Genomic DNA, 22,367 nt, shown 5'->3' with positions numbered 1-22,367 from the left:
TAAAGTGGTCTGAATTACTGAGCAGACAATATTCTGTAACAGCCAAGTTCTCTTAGAAAAGCTACAATTTGAAGGATGTCCCTATTTGCCAACAAAGACCCTTGTGCTACCTTCCTTTTCCATGCTCATAGTTTGCCATTTAGGTGTGAAGTGATGAACGAAGAAACAGCTCCCAGTTCATTTAAAATCTAAGACCTTGAACAGCCACTTCTCCCTAAAGTTTAACCAGAAGAAGGAAAACATTATAACCAATTCAAACACCAGTCATGCGATGTCCACAATTGTACAGCAATAACAGAGCAAACAAAAAGAGATACCTGGAAGGACATACAAGCACTACCAAGAGGTAAACTACATATTTTGCCAGACTGACATATTTTCCATAGGTAGAATATCTCAGACTCTACGCCAACTAAGTACAGAATAAAACTATTTGACTGCTGGCTTGAGAATTTTTAATTGCTCCTCCAAATCAGATGGCATAAATCCGCAGTAGAACATGGGGTAGGTGAATCCTACACTTGACAGCTGATGAGTGTTTTATTGCATTCTGAAGTGCTGTATTTATTATCTCACAAGCCTGGTGTCCTGAGGGGGAAAAGTGTGAGCTATACTGGTATTTAAGAGTACCACTGAAGCACACAGCCTTTGCAGTGACGCTGCTCCCTTCAGCAGGGGCACACAACATTTTGATTGCATCAACGTTAGCAGGGTTGTAATAGCTCCCATTTGACTACAGAACTCAAAACCTTTGTCTGTTTAACAAACAAATGTTCCTGGATTCTTCAAATTTCATGTAGCATGAACCTAGTAAATGCCAGCAGAGTATTATCCAGGTACAGAAATGTCACTGAAGCTTGGTAAGTGATTTAAACAGATGATGAACCACTTAGGTCAAAAGGATCTACCCATTTGGTCATACTTTAAATCATGGGGTTTTTTACATCTCATTTAAAGTTACTCAGTTTGCACTTCCTGCTCCACATTCTTTATTCATTTATTCAAAAATAAATAGTGTGATTTGTTGGAAAGCAGATGCTGAAGTGTGAATATCGGAGCCGGTTTAGTGCAGATATTTTTTAAACTGTGAAAACAAACCCTGACTTTTTCTAGTAAGAAAACTCAAGTGTGGAGCTGAAAATAGAAATAATGTAAAACAAAACTTGTTTATGTTTTTTAAAATTTTCTAGCAAGAAAGTATTTATGAAAAATGTCTTCACTGTGGAAAAAAAACATTGCGACCAAATAACAGTAAGACATAGTTAGCACAAGTTGGTTATGCTGTCCTGTACTGAAGTCAGGATTCATTAATTGTTTTTCCACTATCCACATCTGGTACAGCCACAGTAGGAATTCCAGGAGTCACATGGAGGTTTTGGAAATAGCAGAGGGCTGTAACAAACAGTACAAGACCAGGATTTTCCTGGGTGCAGCTTTGGTTTCCACTGGAGTCCATGGGTGGTAGGGACACTCCCGCTCCCTTTGGATGAATAGCTCTGAAACAGAAGCCAAGACGACTCTGACTCAGATATATCTGAGTATTGGATACATGTGCATCTTGTTAATGATAGCAAATAAGTCTTGGTGGCTCAAGCTAAAACCATGTGTCGTCAGGATTTACCAGCATATGAAACAGTTTCATCTTGCACTATAATTTGGAACACCATTCTTTTCATAGACTGACCCTGAGCACCACTCTCGTTTGGGTACTATTTGTACACCTGTCTCAGTAAAAATTTATTGCCTAGTCATTATTTTAAACCATCAGCACAGCTCAGTAAGAGAGTTAAAATCCATTAGCACAATATAAATATACCAGTGCTAACAGCCTCCTATCTTTTCCATCAGTAGAGAAGATATCAGATCTACTGTTAAAGGCAAATTGGGGTTATTGAGGAAAATTAAGCTCCTGCCCTGAAACAGGACTTAAATACCAAAGGAAATAAATTTAGAGCTCAAGGAGGAGACAGAAAGGGGCGACTAGAACATGAGCTAAACATCCCAGAAATGGTCACCTGAAACGGCACTGGTGTTGTATTTTTTTTTCTGGCAAGGCTTACCATGACAGCACTAAGTCAGTAGGTGCCAAATGCTCTCCCTTAAAACTCATGCATGGAAAGCTGCTATTTCCTTGGGTGTTACAAGCTGATCCCAACCAAGTCTGTCTCACAAATCAAAGGGTCAAGCAGAGGTAAGCAGTTACCTTTTTATTGCAGTTCTAGGATATTTAGTATTTTAGTTGATCACCATGTTGTAGGGTCCACAGAACTTACTTCTGCAAATAAATTAATCTGTTTTCTCAGTTTACTACACTTCATTTCTTCAAAAATATATGGAAAAAAGATAGTTTTGTACAGAATTGGTATGAGAGAGGAGCAAGTCTTCTCAAATACTGCAGTTGCCATTCACTTTTGAAATTAATACACATGGAGTGAGAACAGGAAATTGCCAGTTGTATTTTCACATGTATTATTTTTGTATGAAAATGAGCCACAAACTGACTCTGCTTTAAAGGGCACCGTGTACCCACACAGGACATTGGTATGACACATTCTGCCTTCACACTTGAAATTATTCCAGTAACCTTTTTGCATAGGCAAATGCACAGACTGACCTCCTCAGTGATATGTATAGAGAAAACCAGGTCAAATTCTGCACTTCTTGCAATTAATGACAAAATTGCAGAAGACATCAATGACTGTCCAACAGCCCTTGTTTTGCTTATTAGAGGATTCATCGCTATAGAATCAACAGAAAAAAAAAAAAAGTCCTGCTGCCATTGAAAGTGATGCAATTGGAAAACATTCAATCAAAATTGCAGAAGACATCAATGACTGTCCAACAGCCCTTGTTTTGCTTATTAGAGGATTCATTGCTATAGAATCAACAAAAAAAAAAAAGTCCTGCTGCCATTGAAATTGATGCAATTGGAAAACATTCAATATACTCCAGACATCCTGGCCCTTCCCACAGTACCACTCTCCTCCCACTCATTTTTTTTTCTTCACATAGAGAAATCCACACAACTCCAACAGCATCATTAGAGATGTCTCAACATCTACTTAGGAACAAAGGGATCTCTATTCATTAAATATCAGGATACATAAGTACATTTATGGTTTGGTTTTCCCTGAGCTGTGAGCATCCATAGGAAAATCTTTTCTTTAACTTGTCTGTCAGTGGGTGAGTTGGACACTCCCAGGTTACACTCCAGATCTTGTGCTCTGCTCTCTACAATCACGGTGAAACCTCACCAAGAGCCCAGCTCCAGAAGAGAAAACCTGATCACCCCTTTCACATCTTTCATTTGCAGCAGCCATGGCAAGTGTGAAGTCAAGGGATGCAGACTCCAACTCCCAGCCCAGGGCAGGTCTGGAGGACAGAAGAAAGATGATGTGCATCTCCATTAATTGCAGCATAGCTCTATGCACTTATATCACATTTATATTGCACTGGTATCCACCTGAAGTATTTTAGAGAGGTGTAATTGGAAATAGGTTTCCCATTTGCTTAATAGTCTTTTCTGTTCTATAGTTACTTTGAAGTGTTCATAAAAGCTGAGATTTACAGAATATTAATATTATTATATAATCACATAATCAGTCCCTGATTCTACATTTTTCCTTTCCTATATAAAGAACAGTGATAATTTATCAAATTACTGTTTCTTCCATGTTTACAACTAATTTTAAATATAACATCCAGGGCAAGATTCACTTTTTTTAACCTATTTTTGTCTGCTTTATGTACTTTTTTCAATATGTATTTTAAGTCATGCTACCAAAGAGTATATTTGAGAAGACAGACACTGCAAGGGCAGAGGCCACTTAAAAAAATGACATTAAGTTTAACATCTTTTTGAGGAGACCTGCTTAATTAAAAATGGCCTTAGTTCCATGAGGTTGCATAAAATAACATTTCAATGGAGTACTTGTGGAAACTTTCCCTGACTGTGACAGTGCTGCCAAAATCTAATTAGAGACTCATCTAGTCATATATATCAATGTTATTGTCTGTCAGGCAGCCACAATGTATCATGGTTAAGTGGATTTTTAACTGTCTAAATCAGTCTGTCTAAACAACATAAAATGGGAAACAAATCAAAAGACCAGTTAAAATCATGGAAATGACAGGTATTTATTATAAAATGCCATTTGTTGTATTAATGGGTTTAATGGCAGGGAGATGGAGCCAGGTGTGTCAGAGCAGTGATTTTCTGCACAAGGAGATGATGTTGCTGCTCATGTGAGAGACAACACTCTCAGCCTTTACAGCTAATGGCACTCAATAGGCTTTGCTGTGTCTCACCAACACCCCAGAGTGGTTTGAAGGGGCAGGAGTTGTCACAGTACTGGGCCTTCAAAGTGATACAACACATGGCCTTAGAAATCACCATGGATGCACAGTGCCAGCCAGCCTGCTCCTCAGCCACAGAAAAAGCCAATTTTTTCCCTGCAAAAATCCATGTCCCAGGCATCTTCAAGCACCACAAATCACACTCTGTGAATGGCACAGCTAGGCCAGGAAGGGGCAAGAACAGTGCTTTTATTTTAAACTTAGTCTTGATTTTCCAATCTTTAATTTTTAACTCATATTTCCTTTTTAAAGTTAAGCTTTAATCACCCCCTGAGCTGTTCAAAATGTAATCATGTTGTTCTGTGGCCTTGAAGTCACCTCTAAGGGCGACTCTCCAGCACCTCCACCACAGCAGCAGAGATGAAGCTGCTGAGGAGCTGACAGAATGAACTCCTAAGCTGCTCCTTGGCTCCACAGATACAAGAGTGACCAGCATCACCTCGCAGCAGAGGCTGCTGCCTTTGGAGAGTGAGCAGAGGAGCCCAGGCCAGCACAGGTTCTTTCCAGAACACACTGCCTGGCACTGCTCTTCTCCTCGACCCGTCCAAAACACTGGGCTTTGTTGTTTGTTTTGTTGGGTCTTTTTCTCCCTCTCAATTCAGCATTTATTTCTCCACTATCTTTGTGCTTTTTTATTTGTTCATTTTGTTCATCCTTGAGGTTGAGGACCACTTCTACTGCTTGAAGAGTGCTAAGGGCAAAGCAGATTTACAAAATCACAGAAAATACTGAGTTGGAAGGGACACATAAGGTCATTGAGTCCAATTCCTGGTCCAACCCCAATCCCACCCTGTCCGTGGGAGTGTTGTCCACACTCCTGGAGCTCAGGCACCCTTGGGGCCCTGACAATTTCCTGGGGAGCCTGTTCAGTGCCCCAGCATTCACTGGGAGAAGAATCTTTATCTAACATCCAACCAAAACCTCCTCTGACACAACTTCAGCCCATTCCCTCAGCCCTGTCCTACAGAGCAGAGATCAGGGCCTGCCCTTCTTCTTCCCTTCAGCAAGGAAGGTGTAACTGTGATGAGTCTCCCCTCAGTCTTAATTCAGTCTTTAATTTATGCCTGTAACACCCTGCAGCAGCACATTATGATTTTATGGTAATTTTCCACCACATGTATGTTGTTGGCAGAACTATTTTTTTCCTCTCTTTATAAATAAGAATTAGAAATTAAGAGTTTCAGTATTGAAAGCTTTTTAATAATGGGATTCTTATATATCCACAAGTGAGACAAGCATTCACTGACCATTGCTACTCTAAGGGATGATTTATCTTCAATATAGATCAACAAATGCCATTGACTTAGAAGTAAAAAAGAACCATCTGCAGGAGAAAACCATGCTCAACCTGCCACCAGACTCTGAAGCTGCCACTCACTGACACTGTGTTTCACTCAAACAGTCACAGCAAGGAAGGATTTTGGTTCCTGAAACTGAAAACTAAGTGGTTATCATGGCTGGAAAGCTTGTATTTTAAAGGAACATTCATTCTTATTCAATGACATGTCATGAATTTTGCATGAGGCACAGCACTTGGTGTCAGAAATTATATCAGCTCCAGCAAGGGGGACAATGATACATATGTTTGTACAAAACACATAATATGTTTTATTTAAAGTATGCCATAAATATTTTTGCCCTGAAGCAGGGTTTAAAATGAGCTCCGTAAGGTGCCATAAGAAAATGTATGTTCAGAAAGTAGAAAGAGGTGCATCTATTCCTAAATGTCTAACTTCATCTGAAAAAAAATGCTGGATATTCCCTGATAAAGCTGCCACTCCATTCTGAGATGGCTGATGCCAACAGTAAAACACGCAAGGCCACACTCCCTGTCATGGCTCACAATTTATGCACCAAACCTTTCCTCTCTCAAGAACCTGAAAACAGCAGAACACCGCGAGAAGCAGCAAATCACAGCACTGATTGCAGCTGCTTGGCATTCAGTACTATCCAGCTTGAGATAAATAAAATCATGAGCCTGGTCTCCAAGCAAAGAGGATCTTGAAAGCTGCAGGGGTGACCACGTTGGCAGTGCCACCCCCTGCCCACACAGGTAAGCCCTTGGCAGGCTGATGATGCTCTCCAGTGTCTCCACAGGATGGCTCCTGGCAGGAATGCACCTCCCGTGTCACACTGCCTTGGAGCACCTACTGCAGCTGGATTTATGTCCTGAGTCAGGCAGATAATGCAGAATGTGGATCCTGAAACTGCTCTCAGTCACAGGGCACAGAATGTGGGGACAGTTTGTGTCAGTACTGCAGGTTTGTTCAGCAGAAATTATTGAAAAGAGTAGCTCAGCCACTGAGGCATCACATCTACTGAGGGCACTCAGCTGTCTCTGGGTGGCTCAGTGTTTGAGCAAGGAGACTGAGCTGCTTTCCTCAGCTCCAGGGTGGGATCTGGATTCGTAGGGATGTACACACTCAGATGCACACATACCATGAGCAAAGCAGGAAACAAAGCCAAAATAGCTCAAGGCTGGAGTTGCACTCCATTTAGCACTAAGTCACTCTCAATAAATCAGAATTGTCTGTCTCCTTTCTCAAAAAACAGTTTTACATTACTCCACTATCCTGTTCCAGCAACCAATCCTGCTGCAGCAAACTGCAAAAGGCAGACCAGAAAGAGCCCAGGCTAAAAAATTAATGTTAACACTGAATGTGCAAAAGCAAAACACCTCCACAATAGGATGTGACAGGGATAATATTTGGGAAATATTGCTGTGTTCACAGTTGTAAATGAGGCCAGACTTAGCACTGTGGCCACCCAGCTCTTTTTAGGTGTCCATTTGCCAACACATTGATCCAAGCTTCACAAACTGAGTAAAATCAACCAGAGCCACAGGCCTCATGCTGCTGATCTCTCCCACATCTGTCACTGAGGGAGGTCCACGTGTCACTTAAGATTTCAAGCTACCAAAACAGGACCAGAAATCAATGATGGATTCTGAAAGGCTATGTATGGTCTTCCATTTTCCATTAACAAAAATGTTTAGAAATGCTCTCACATCATACCTGTTTCCAGCCAATATGTGTTTGGCTGAGCAATAATTATCTGGTTAGGCATTAGAAATAGCAGCATTTTGTTCATGGTGATTTAGGATTGACAAATGCTATCACCAGGAATGAAAATTATTGCTGGTAGATGGAAGGTGAACCTGAGGCTGTCCTGACACAAGATCACAAGAAGTCACTGATGTCAGAAGAAGCTGCAACTTGCATAAAGGAAAATTACAAATTTACAAATTAAAGAAAAAAAAAACTCTTAAAAATGCAGCAAATGGCTGACAAGTTCCAGAGTTCCTTATCAATCAAAAAAGAACTATATACAGAAAAAAGAGGGAAAGAATTCAGAGTTCCATGCTCAACCTTGCCTACAGAGAAAATCATATGACAGGTCTGCCCAATTTGACAGAAGGAGAATTCCATTTTTAAAACACAGGAGATGGTAGAAGGAAGGAACACACCCCATTGTGACACGCAGCATTCCCATTGATTCTGAACCATCCTCCCTTGAATCAATGGCAGTTGTCCCACTGACCTCCATGGAGGTTGGACTGGACCCACGGGGGAATCAATCCCACAGGTAGTAAAACAAATGAAGGCCATGGATTTCTTCATGAGCTAGTCACCAATAGAATTAAGCCAGTCAAATAGAATCAGATAATTATTTAAAATTCAAAATAAAGTTGTCTTTCTCTCTTGCCTGCACTTGTCTGCCTCAGATATATAGACATTCAGGATCTGAGCCAGCCTCATTCCATGCAAGAAATCTAAATACTCCAATCCCTGAATTTTGTGTTAGCTAACCTAACAACATTTGGTCTAGGTGGAGACTAACTGAATAAAATAAATATTCACAACGTTGGGAATTGGAGCTCAGACAGGTCTTTAAAAAATCCAACTTGTATTTGTATTTTTGATGTGCAACCTAATTAGACCAGAGCATCTTTAATTAAGTGTGTCAGCCCCAGTGGAAGCCACAGAGTTCAACACTAATAAAGCTGATAAGGTTTTTATTTTTCTGACTTAGTTTATTTAATGCCTCATCCATGTTAAGCCAATCTGTAACATATGGGCAGTTCTCCCACTATGGATTTATCATTTGGGTGTTTCTTTTTGTGAATTAATGCAATCAAACTCCTGCCAGTGTTAATTATTTTTCTTCGAGAGCAAATCCCAGAATTGAAAAAAAACACACACACACACCTGTTATTTTTCCATAGCACTGCAACTGAAAAATAATTTCAAAAATGCTGGGAAAACCCAGAATGTTTCTGGGATTGTATAAAAGAGATTTGGAAAACATTCGGGAGTATTTATATTTCTGGCCTTGTAAGATAAGTGGTAGAGGTGTTACAAAACCCAACTCAGTATCCACACAGCAAGGAACAATTATTTCACTCTTTAAACATCTCTCCCTTCGCTTCACTTTACTTCAAAGAAGAGAGTGGGAGGAAGCTAGCTAGTTGTTTCGAGTTTTAAAGAAACGTGGCAAATCACTTATGTTCTAGAACACTAAACCCAAAACCTTCTTTCTTTTCAAAAGATGTGCTTTAGCTCAACCACAAGAAAAGAACTTTAAAAGGAATATCACAAGTGAAATTGTACAGCTTATGTTACACTTCAGACTAGGCAGTCCTTGCTGCCTTTAAATCTCTGAAAGGATCTTCCAGCCAGACACCCCTGGGCAACATCATGGTGGGTTTGGATACTCACCTGGAGCCAGCAGCTCTTGGAAATCTCAGACTCTCCCTCTCCTGTCTCAGCCGTAAGATTGGGAACATTAAGTGCTAAATCTGAAACATGATTTCACTGTTTGGATTTCAACAAAGCAACTGATCATTTTCATGGCTCATTTGTGAAGATTAATTGGTTAATATCTACACAATGTTTTGGAGGTGGAAAGTACTAAACCATAGTTCTCAGTCCTGATAATCCTCAATTGCAGTTTCATCCTCTCAGCTCTGGCCTCTCCATCACTATTTTAAATCTCTGCTGTTTCATACCTCCTCCCCTTGCAGGCCAGCTAATTACCATCATACATAACAAAGGAAACATCCCTTTATAAGGGCAGATGAACTAATAAGACTTTTAATTTCTAATTTTTGGCATTCCTTGATTACTAGAGCCACAGAACACTGACTGCAGAATTGCTGCTTTTGTTCTCCAGGCACATTACTGCTGCTGCTTGGGAGACACAGAGGTGTTCATTGCAATCCTTGCAAAATTTTACTGACTCCTACATCTCATTTGGCTCCAGTATTTTGTGTCCAAATAATGCCAACTCAATATTTCCATATTGCCAGCACTAGGCAGGTGCTGCTCTGCATGGAAAGCCACTCCTGAACTTGCTTTGAGACTTTCATAGTCTTACTCAAATTCCTTCTGAATGCTCTGCTCTCCTGTGAGAGCTGCAGGAAGTCAAAAAGCAGATCACCTTATTTTTTCATCATCACTGCAGGTTTTGCTGAGGAAATTCTATACCTTCCTTGCTTGCCACTTGTCTATCCATGACTTCCACCATTTTCATCCCAGATGGCCCTCATATGTGGTTAAATTCATCTGTACATCCTGTTTAGTCATAGAAGTCTGGAATAATATTTTAATTCCTTGTAGCAATAACCTTGTTCTCACAGGGGTTGGTAAAGCATCCCCTACATCCTTCTAGGGCTGTAAAACAATCTTTATCTTATAAATGTCTGTGGCAAAGCCTACAAGTCCATGATCTGCCTGGACATAAAGTTTAACCAAATCACATAGGATTTTATTTCCATTCTCGACCTTCTCAAGAATCTACCAAACAGGTAGTATTGACCCATAGCATGGCAGCAATTTATTTAGGTTTGCTGCTGGTAATGACCATTCTCTATTTCCCCTTTTACACTTTGACAGCCTGTAAATAAAGCAAAAAATAAAAAAAGTCTACATAAACCCAGGTCTGTCCACTGATATTTATAAACCCCAGAGCAACCTCCAAAACTGACTTCCATCATTGCTGAGAGAAGCACAGCATCCTGGTACTTAATTTATGACTTTTTTACTATTTCAATTGCTGTTTATCAGAACACTTTACTTTCATTACTTAAACTGAAGAGATTCCCAAGGGAAAAAAAGTCTTGTTTTCAGGCACCGGATTTTTCTAGGTGCACACACTGCTGCTGTGAGCAAGAGCTGTAGAAACTTCCCATCTCCTCTGAAATCTGGATTCTCAACAAGGAGAGGCTTCGGCTCACAAGGGTTATTTGCTGATACTGTTTTAACAGCAGGGATATTACCACACCTCTTATTATTTATCTCAGGGATTCTAAAGCAAAGCAGCTGAAAAAATAACTACAAATACAAGGTTAGAAAAACAGAACAAGGAGAGCAAAACCACTGTCTTAAACTGTGGTTTAACTGTTTCCACAACCTTTGCAATCTCCTGCTTCGTACATGTCAAAGATACTGGGAAAACAGAAGTTATTTTATTTTGCTCTGCCACTTTTACCCATAAAATGAGAAGGTTATTTTACAAATAGAAGAGGTCTTGATTAGCTACACAATGGCAGTAAAAGCTGATACATATTCCTTTATGCATTTATAAAGTCTGGGTCAATTTCAGATTTAGGTATTATAAACACTTTTATAAACTTTTTCTTAAAACCAGTATGATACAGGATACAAAGTTCACTGAAGGACAGGAAGGGCTACAGAACCTGACTTCACATATTTGAAGTGTTCCTTTAGAGCTCCTGAAAAGCAGTGAATCAAACACACTTTAGAATCTGCCCCTCTTGAACCATGTAAGAGATCTTTCAGGAATCCAACTACAAATCACCCAGACAATCATCTGGGCAAGTGTTTTTTTAAAACCTTCTTGTATGTCTGACCTGCCCCCTCTCTCAGCCTTCCCCAGACACAAAGGTAAGTCTGAAACCCACTAAAACACAAGGTAGTAGAGTCTTCTCTGTAGGTGAGTGTAACGAACATTGGGAGCCAGAAATCTCTGAAAAAAAATCAAGTAATCAAAGTTACCACATTTCTGAAAATAACTTGTGATTGAAGCAGAGATACAGGGGGAACAAAATAAGAAAAAAAGAGGGAAAAGCCCTGCAAACCCTCATGTAGTAGCTTGCTAACACAAAGCCAATATAACAACAAACAAAAGAAGAATCCATTTGGAAAAACTGGTCCAGTGGGGAAATACCCCACAGGGGGAGGGCTTATAAAACTGCCTGATAAAGGCACAGGCTTCTCTTCTCAGGACCTGAGAACAATTTATTCTGCATGAAGTTGTTCCTTTTAGACATTCTATTTATTAAAATACTCCATCAAATTAAGACTTTTCTAACAACAAAGCACAGAAAGTCAATACTGATGTTACTAAAAAAACAGGAAGTGAGATGGAACACAGCAAGCACATTCACTTCCCCAATGACTCCCATAACTGCTGGGCGAAATTTGCCACCCAGGATGATTCTTAAAGCTTTAGCTCCAAGACTCCCACTACAATTGAGAATTCCAGCTTTTCTCTGCCAGTGAAATATGCTCCAACCTTGAGTGGTTCAAGATGAAACCTCATAAATATTGAAGCATAGCAAAATTCTCCAAACAAAAAAAAATATTGGTTTAAATCCAGGTTTATAATGTTATTGGTGAATAAACTAAAGCTTTTACAGTTTAAACCACCACTTGCTCTTCTGATATTCCTCCCTCCACTTGAAATCCTTGCAGTAACAGAAAGGAAGGAGGGCACACCAGCTTTTGCAAGTATTATAGAGTCCCTAGATGTGCTATTTCAGCTTGCTGAGAAGAAACACAACTGGCCTCATGCAGGGACCTCACAAGTCATGTGTGCAAGGAAAAAAAGCTGAAATAAACACACCCCCAAACTGTTCACAACTGCAGAGAGCAAAGCAGGGGAGCCTGTCAAACCCCACAGCACATCTTGATCTATCTGAGGAAACAGCACAAGTCCAGGGGAAAATACAAAACCACTCAATCTCATCACTGTCCTGTAAACTGGGGTCCAGACAGCTCTTGAACAGCATATTGGGCTTCCTCCTAAGGCCTTGCTGCCCAATGCTTCTGAGCACTGGAATATTTTTGTGGTGTTCTCAAATCAAAGGTTGCCATTCACCATATGGGCTGAGCCAGCAGAGTCCCTCGAAGGCTGAATAAAGGCCTGGTTTATGTGGCATGGAAATAAGTGTCTCTGAGAACTGAGGTCTCCTGGGCTCTATCAGACCCCGTCTCCTGCTGGATCTCAGGGTAGGAGAGTCTGAGATTTCATTTCTTGACACCCCACCAGAGTTTGAGGCAGAAAAAGCTTCCCTCTACCTACATTACACTTTGATAGCTTTGCATCCATTAATCAGAGCAGGATATGGCTACCCAGACTATTTGTTTATTTGTCTAAGAGTTATTTGTTTGCCAGCACACACACGTCCACAGCACCACCCTTTTTCACCACGTGGCCATGTGTTTAGGCTTCCTGCATTTTCACCCTGACAGCCCATAGCTCACCAGTTAAGGACCACATTAGTTTGAAGACACCATTCATCTAACATTAGTGCTTCCATTAGTGTGGACAGTTCAAACTGGGCAAAATGCACATCTCATGCATAATTTAATGGACTTCATAGAGTGAGTCAAAAATTCTGGTACAACAGCAAAAAAACCCAGGCTATTTCTTCAGAGACTCATCACTGGGAGATACCAAAACCAAGGCAATTGCTCCATGAGATTCACGTTTGTGTCTGCACACAGCAGCACCAAGTGCGTTGGTCTAAGATGCTCCACCAATATCCTGTTTCTGAATCAAAAAGCCACCCCCTCCTCTCTCATCAAAATCTCCTATTTTTCCTTCAGAAAGTCCTCATTATCCAAGTTTCTCCAGAGCTTCTTTTTTTGGATCCCAATGGTTTGTGTCTAGTCAATATAGAATAAAAAATTCTTCAGGGAAGAGTATTTTACTTTATGATACATTTTTGCTTGTTTATTAAAAAAAAAACAACAAACAATCTAAACTCCCACACACTATCATAAACCACAAAAATAAATACATCAAGAACTGAATCCCATGCAGACTTTTCCTCCCACATGAGAAGCATGACAGGCAACCGACAAACCTGAGCAGGGACAGCATTTATTATTTAACCAGAATCAGCATCTCTGTTGATTTTACCCCTAAAATGATTACATTTAACAGCCTGGCAGAGCAGGACTGCACTAAGACAAACAGAGCACTCCTTAGTGGGGACAGGCTGAGCCATATCCCTCAGACCTGCAGTGTCACAGGCTCTGCCTTGACACACAGGGCAGGCTGGGAGCCACCATGGGAAGAGCTGCTGGGATCAGGATCCTCACCTGTTCTGCCCTGCAGTGTGATCTTACAAAACTCTCAAGTTCCCATTGCGTTCCTCCCTGCAAAGCTTTGCCTGCACCGCTCTGGAGGTGGCACCCAAAGTGACAAGCTCCAGGCACTGCTGGGACATCAGTGTCACCAGAACTACAACTGCCTCCAGTCCCTCCTTGGACTGGCCTGATTGCTTCTTCTGCTTCCTTGCCTTTCACAATTCTATCAGGGCTCCTCATGCACTAAGGAAGTTATTAGGAAATTGTTTCTAAAAAGCTCGAGTATCCTTAGCTATAACAGGACAGTAATTTCTGACCTTTCTCTGAGATGATTCACACACTGCGGCCCAATTCTTGCGTTACTTTCCTAAATTAGCCATTTGGAAAGGTGGGCTGGTCACCATTTGATCCCTCTCACTGCTACCGGAAAATCAGCCAAATATAGCAGGAGGAAGTCACTGATAGACTGTGACACAAAGGTGTAATTTCACAAATTGACATTGACTTACCCCATTTATCATACCCACTTTTCCCCTTCAAAAACAGTCCTATAAATCTCCTTGTGCTGCTTGTCTGAAGCTGCACTGAATTAATATGACCACATCCTTTTCACCTCGTCCCTTTCCACTCTGCTCTGGTCTCTGGCCTGATCGTCAACCAAAATCTCACCTATGGGACTGAATTTCTCCTTTTAAACCTCATAATGGAAGAGTTTTCAAGCTGTAATGATCAGTTTACAGTCCAAGTCTCAATGTGATTTTAGCATAGAAACCTCCCCCTGCATGGTCCCTGTAGGTGCCTGAATAATATCACACTTTCCCTTTCTGCTTTTGTGCTCTCTGATATCCCTCCTCTCTCTAAGCAGAGCACTCACCTCAGTATCACAGTTTTCTCTGGGTTAACAAGAGACAACTGGATTTTCCTTTTTTGAAAGGTACTTTTAGACCCTTAGGAAAAAGCTTTGGTGAGATCTGAGTGTTAGAGAAAGACGTGCCGCATAAATTTTAAAATCAAATAAACATGAGTTGTCATCTCTTAAAAAAAAAAAAAAATCAAGACAGTTCAATTTCCGAGTCTAAGCTCCAAGACAGGACAAAGAAATGACTGAATACCTGACAGCATGAAAAAGAAAAGTATAGTGTTTTCAATAGTGAAAGTATTAGGAGAATGAGAGAATGATAGCAGAGCATGTCACAGGCTAAAGGAGGTCAAGAGAGAAAAGAAACAGCTGTGATCTATAATCAAATTATAGAAGCTGGGATGCTGGATGGATAATGTATAAGTACACGTAATATACTGTGCACATTCAGAGCCCATAGATTTTTTTTCCTTATTTAAATCACTTTACAATAAAGCAATATTCTTCTCACCCATCCATGGAGAAGGTTCATAAGGCTAATGTGAGTGATCAGTTATGAGACCACTGGCCTTAAGTTTAAATGAGTGTGACTTAGATAATGATTTCTTTCCAGCTTCAAAGTCAAGACTCTTCAAAACAGCCAGCAGAAACAGGACAATAGATCTGTTTTGAAGACAGAAAACAAGAATCACTGTTCATGCACTTTTTTTGCAGTCTCCCAGCTGCCAGACCCATTCATATGAACAACGTTTGAAGTAAACTACCAGCCCCAGATCAAGTGCACTGAATGTCAAAAGTGACTGGCTGAGGCAGACAAGTAACGCTTGGTGCCTGAACCCGAGTCACAGCAGGGTTTAAAAGAGATGAACTGGGATGGTGGTGGATGAAAAAAACATGAGCTTTCCTTCCTGAAGCCATCAAATGTCTCTGGAACCCTTGGAATCAATATTTCTTCATGTATGTGTGCAGATGGACAAGTGAAACCCATCCTCAGCAAATGAAAGTCCTTGTAGGAAAGATGTATGATGTCCTCTTCTGGGCCAGCCAGGTCTTGGTACCCCTGCAGTTAATTTACAAGAACTCCAAGAGCTCCACAGGATATTTTTGTGGATTAAGTCAGTCAAAATTAATACAGGACCATAGAAATTGATCCAAAAGAAGTGCAGTTTGGGAGGAAAGTACCCTGAATTTATTAGCCAATGGTCAAGGAAGCTTTTTTACACGTTTACAATCACTTCCTGGGACACTGAAGAGCAAGGCCAAGAATTTCCTGATATAGGGCAAAACTTAAATTTCAACCTGTGTCCTTCCAAAAGAAATGAGGCTATTCTGAAGTGTCAGGTCCTGTGCCTTGGGGTAGTAGCCCTGGATAGGAATCCTGCCCAAGTATGTCAGACATTAGAACAAGAAATTACAAGCACTTTGTCTTCTAGTGACTTATTATGCTCCATGAAAGCAGTGAAACACTCATGTTCTCTGTCCCAGACACTCTAGTTCAGCATGTTTTATTGAAATGCTACAGTGTTTTCTTTCTGTGATTTATGACCTTACATATTCCCACATGCACTGAAAGACACTCAAAGCACACAGGCAGTCTCCTGGTTAATAAAAACCAGATCCCATTTCAGTCAATGTGTTACCTGAGCCATCTCCAGCTGAGGAACAACAGCAAGACCAAGGGAAGAGCCAAAAGGTGACCCCTGTAACCTGAAGGTTAGGTGACCACCTCGCCATCTCATCTTCTCAGAGCTCACCAAAACCTTGCAACAGGCTGCCACTGCTGAGACTCAATTAGAATTAAAAATTTTAGAAGTATCACTGAAGCTTTGATTTAAGCTCATCTTACAATCCAAGGTTAGACCACCAGATAAACATTAAATCAATGCATAACATTTCCTTGTGTAGCTCACAAGTGCAAAACCAAATATCAACGAAAAAAAGAAATAGCATGAACTAGTGGGAGATTGTCTATATTTAAAAAAAAAATTATGAGTTACAAGAGCAAAATAATAATACCTTAATTTCTATTATCTCTAAGGATTACTAAAGGCTCAGAATACTTTTTTAACCAAAATAAAAATCTACCCAAAAATGCATTCTATGAATAGTACTCTTATTTTTACAATTGCAAATAAAAAAAAGAACATGAGGGATAAAGAAATAAGAGAAGTCATTAAAACAGAAGTGTAAGGCCTCTTTTTCTTTCAGAATTGTGTTATTTCAGATTATTTACAGTGTCTTCCCTGATAGAGAACATTGTTGTAGAGGACCACAACATGGTAAAACTCTGAGCTTAAGGTTACCAGGGAATTAAGTGTCTTCTAGTGAAAAGATCCTTAAAAAACAAAGAGAGACTTAGCTACTTACTCACTTTGCTAATAAGTAAAATGAGTTGCCATTAGATTATTATTGAGGATATTGTAGAAGGGTTTTTCTAAGTTTGTGTCATGGAATATTTAAAGAAAATGAGATGTTTCCAAGGAAATGCTCCTGGGCCTGTTCTGAACAAAGCCCACACCAAAATGAGCTCATACTCAACACTGCCCTGCCCTGGGCACAACCTCCTGAGTTAATCATCTCCACCAGAGAAAGGGGCCCTGCAAATGCACCACTGTGGGCTGAGAGAGGAGCACAGAGGGACACAGGCCATGCCCGAGGCCCAAAACACACCCCACCAGATCCTACCAGGGAATTACAGTAAAGGAATTCCTGCCAGAGGCTCTTGCTGTTGCCTTTGTTTGTGGTTGAAGTTTTTTGGTTATTTTTTTATCCTTGCCCCCCTCCCTCCTTTCTGATAAACATCCAGACACAGCAACCACCTCATCTAATTGCCCAGGCATTTCTATTGCTTCATCCCTGCATGATCTCAGCACCTTCAACTCAAACTTCATTCTCACAGCTCCCAAATTGCAAAGGAGTATCATGATGCTACCCCACAGCTGAGAAACTCAGACTAAAGAGTTGAATTATTTGCCTGTGGCCAAAGATCACAGCTGTGAAAGAGCTGATAATTCAACACTGGACCACAGGGACATGCCTCACTATCACTGTCAGTTTCTCCTGGGTAAGTCAGCAAGGTGCTGAGCATCTTCTGAGACTCAGTGAGAGGGAAGGCTTTCAAGATGGACTCCAAATGCATGAAACTCAGAAAGCAAACATTTCTTTAGTTCATTTTTAGATAAGAAAAAGGTATTTCCACTTTTCCATGAGACTATAATTAGCTGAAACTTTGTATGTAACACAGAAGACTCTTACCTATGATTTCCTTCAGTCATACACATGCCATTTCATACACATTCAATGAAAGAAACTTCAATGAGCCTGGGTTGCTTTTCTGACTTTAAATTAAAAGAACAGACATGGACATATACAAATTTCATCTTACTGCATACAGGTTTATGTTCAGAAAACAAGGCATCCAGAGGACTGATGGTGAAAGCCAAAAATGAAGATTGTTTAGGATTTAAAACTCTTCCAGCAGCTCAGCACCATGGGGCACTTTTCAAAGCTAATGTTACACAGATTTTCTATTTAAGTTCAGCTCACGGCCCTTCTACTGAAGTCAAACAAGGAGGAGATGTGACAGGGATGTGACTTGAGAGCACCCATCTGAGGAGGGGTGCACAGACTGGATCACATCCTCACTGGCTGCTCACTGCTCCCGACTTAGGAACAACACCCAGAATGAAACAATAACCAAGAGCTAGGAAATATCTTGTTTGAGGACCATCCTGCTCATCTCCCAGTGGCTTCACTGAAGATTTAAAATACCTTCCCTAGGATGTTCAGAGGGCAGAACTCCCAAAGATTTCTCTGGCTGTGTTGCTACTCCCACATGGAGCACAAGCACACGACATGGACACACTTCAGCACTGTCCTACACACTGAGGATCACCCATATTTTATTCTCCCTGCACAAACGTGACCAAACCATTTTGGTTCAGTGGTAGACACAGACGCTCTCCATTACACCAGTTTCAGAAGGTAGCGAATTCAGGGGTGTCAGCACAATTGCAGCTGTTTAACATTGGTGTACAGAATAACACAGGAAGCCTTATAAAGTCCACATTGCATTGCAGGGTCACTTCTCCACAAACATTATCACATATTATATTATAGTTAACTTTCAGTTTGTTGGGTTTTTTTTGTTTTTTGGGTTTTTTTGGGGTTTTTTTGGTTTTTGTTTTTTTTTTACAGTAAGTCACACAGAGAAAATAATATTTCATTTATGGATACCCTAAAAGGGTGAATTTCTTCCCTGGTTCCCAGAATTTGTACCAGTCACACAGCAGATCTACACGATAGATAAATTTGGCCTCTCTTGCTTGACAGTGAGGTAAATTGCACCAACTATAGTAAGTTGCACAGTTTGTCCTAATCTATGTTTTATTCCTTCACATACACCTCAATTTGAGGGGAAGAGAAATAGATATCAGATGTGACAAGTGTATGTTTTTTTCCCCCGATATCTGACTGTTCATTTTGCCTTGGAAGGGCTGGAGCACCTTTCAAAAGTTTTAGCCCTCTGTTTCTGAGGAACTTATCCTTGTGGCATGTCTGTCAGTTTTCACAGTGCTCAAGCAAGTCTTTGCAATTTTCACATAATGGCAGTTGTTGACAGGTTGTTAGGGCTGACAGTGAATATGTTTGAAAAACTGTCAAGCTGGTGAAAAAAAAATTAGAGGAGAGAGAAGGAGCCTCCTTACATTTGTAACAGCATGTTAAACTGTAAATGCAGTCTCAAAATGCATAGGCCTACTTCCAGTCATGTTACTTGCTCTACAATGACAGCATATGTGAATATATGATCCTTAAAAATTAATGTCAGATTGTCATTTTATAGGTCATGGTCACATTACTACAAAACTGTTTACCTTTAGAGAATTGATTTTACCTTTAATGCTCAATAATGGCTGTTTCAAGCAAAGAAATTGCTAGAAATAAGGTGCCAATGCTAGTGGCTTTTAATTAGCTTTATAGTGCTTTTGTCAGAGGTATTGCTGGCCTGAGAGCCCCTGGCAATGTGCAGAACCTGGCTCCTGTCCAAGGCCTTTTGCAGCACTGTACAGAGGGCTATGGAATGTCTCCCAAAGCCCCCCAGAGAGGTGAGTGACCAGCAGCACCTGTGGCTGAGGCTCAGCCTTGAACCCTCTTCCACAGCCACCAGTGTCAGCTCCGTGGAGTCTCTGTGCCTAAAATTGTGAGAGCCCTCAGAAATGAACCTCTGTGGGTGGATCTTTATTTACACTGCCCACCAGTGAACTCCAAAATGGTCCCTTGAGAAAAGCAGGCTAAGTAGAGAAGCACCATGAATCTGACATCATAGAAATTACTTTGCCTCATTATTTTAAGACAGATTGAGCTCATTTTGGTGATGCTGAAATACGTGGTTAGTAACTGATATTAATGAGGAATCTCTTCTCTCACATGTCAGACAGCCTGATTCTTCTTTGATAAAGAAGTTATATAATTCAACTTATTTCTGGGAAGAATGAACTTACCTATCTCTCCTTTACATAAGGGATTTCTTAAAATAATTTTGGTCCAGATTTTAAATACTTTTTCTTACAGTCTTTTTATAGCTCTGCTTTGCTTATCATGTCAAGGGTAACAATATGAGTCCTGAGCACCTACAGTGTGAGACAGGCCTGCTTTGTCTAATATTGGAAGAGACTAAAATAACTGAGAAGAATAAAGGGCAAGCTAGCATAATCACAGCCATGAAATTATTATAATTATGATAGAGTACTATGGACTGTTTTCACAGCAACAAAACTGGTCTAAAAAAGAGTTTGATATGGTCAACTATCAAGAGTTGCATAGAGGCAGCATTGCAGTAGACAGCAGCTGAGTTACATGACCAGCAGAAAAATAAAGTTGTTAAAAATAGGCAAAAGAGCTGTACTGGATAAATCCATGAAAAAAGATGGCAAAGGTGATACAGAAGGATTCATGGATGATCTCTCTCCCAGGGCTACCTGCAGCATCAAGAATATGCTGGGCCTTGAAAATATACTAAAAAATAAAAGAATAATATAATATTGAGGATAACCAAAACAGAACGGTAAAGAGGAAGACTAAAAATGAATCATGCAAGAAAGTCTAGATAACATGATTAGAAAACACCAGACTCTGTAGTACAGTGAGGAAGGAGATTCCATGAGGTTCAGTGTAGATTGAGATCTAGACTGAACACAAACCTTGATGTGTCACAGAAGCTTCTTCCAGCTCCTGCTGAAGTCAAGAGAAGAACTCCCATTTATTTGAAGAGAAGCAGGATTAGGTCCTAATCCTTCTGCCTCACTATCCAGTAAAGTGAGGATAATAATTGTATTGACAGGTAATTCTGTCTCACAGGAGTATTCTGAGGATTACGTAGCGTCTGCAGTGTGCTGTGAAATGCTAAGTGCTAAATATGATTATACAGGGATTTCCATCCAAAGATCTCAAAGCACTTTCCAAACATTAATAATTGAAGCTTTATAATACCCTTAGGACTGCACATGTAAAGAAGGCAAACAAGATTCAGGGCTCAGCAAAGCGGACAAGGATTATTAGACTTATTTTATAGTGGATAAACTACACCACAGTGAGATTAAGTGACTTGCCCAAAGTAACAGAACAAATCAGTGACACTTCAGAAAACAAGCACAGAAGGTCAGACTCCTTCACACTTTGCTCAGAAAAGATGCACATGGGGTGAGGAGGTCAATCAGCTTTTGGAAGGACTTGGAAGGATCAGACCATTGAAGAGATGTGGAACACCTGGAGAAGACTGAGGAGAGCACAAGAAAAACAAACAAGGTTTGTTTATTTTTAGGTAAGTGAGCAAGAACCAGTAGAAGAAAATACAATGCCTTAAAGCAGCAAAAAGTAGAGCCTACTGGCAGGAGGCACAGCCTCTGCTAAGAACATCAATTCTTTGGCTTACAGATTTAACAAAGACGACAGAGAACATGTGTCAGAACTCAGATTAATTTCCCAGGGGATGAACAAATACAGAAGGAAATTGAAATCATGTTAGAACAAGAAATCAAGAAATCAGAATGACTGAAGACTGGTTGGATGAATGGTACACACTCCTCTCATGTTCTAGAACAAAAGGCAAAGTATTGACAAAATTCTTCAAAATAATTTTGGTATCAGAGTATTACACAACCTCATCTAACACAGAAATGGACTTGAATCTCAGGGTGGCAAGCAGAGCTAGAAGAAATCACAGCAGTCTTGGCAGATAAGAACAAACATAAATGTAAACAAAGACTGCTTGTGAGAACATTCAAGAACTCAGTTTTGGTGCATGATGACAAAAAAAAGATCTTGTCTAGCAATCACGACTGAATATTAAAAAAAAATACTACTCTGGAAGAGTACTTGGGCTTTGAACAAGGCCAACAAACCATCTTAAAAAGCGGCGATATTCCATGACATTAAAAGTGATCTTCATCTGCCAGCCAGCAAGACTTTGCAGCAGGGGATAGTGCTGCAATATTCAGATAAGGAATTGCAGCGGGTGCTCAAAGTGAAATTTGGTTGTCAGGATCAGCATTTGGAGATGAAATAATTTCCCTCACCATGCGTGGTTTTACAAATTTCTCAAGAGCTTCTGAGCAAGAGGGAGCATTGGACACTTTTGGAGGGAGCAGTAAGTGGAGCCCACTGTCAGTGGTTACTTAACAGTACTAATCTCATTTCAGTGCAACAGTGAAAAGGATGTTTTCATTGCCTTGGTGCAACACAGAAAATGTGTTTTGCACACTGGGAATTAATACAAATCCAAGATCTCTCTCTTTAGTTACTAGAAAGGTTGAAAG

General features: G+C 40.3%; 1 long non-coding RNA gene across 1 annotated transcript in view; it reads right to left on the bottom strand.

Moving 5' to 3' along the window:
- Positions 1-3,025: 3,025 nt before the first annotated feature.
- Positions 3,026-22,367, bottom strand: part of LOC120508155 — a 71,427-nt gene continuing 52,085 nt past the window's right edge. The window contains exon 3 of the long non-coding RNA XR_005628942.1: positions 3,026-3,372. This is a non-coding gene — a long non-coding RNA (uncharacterized LOC120508155). The remainder of the gene's footprint in view (positions 3,373-22,367) is intronic.

This window comes from Passer montanus, unplaced genomic scaffold (genome assembly GCF_014805655.1).
Source record: "Passer montanus isolate IOZ18808 unplaced genomic scaffold, ASM1480565v1 scaffold45, whole genome shotgun sequence".
Classification (NCBI taxonomy): Eukaryota; Metazoa; Chordata; class Aves; order Passeriformes; family Passeridae; genus Passer; species Passer montanus.
This window is presented reverse-complemented; position numbering and strand designations above follow the sequence as displayed.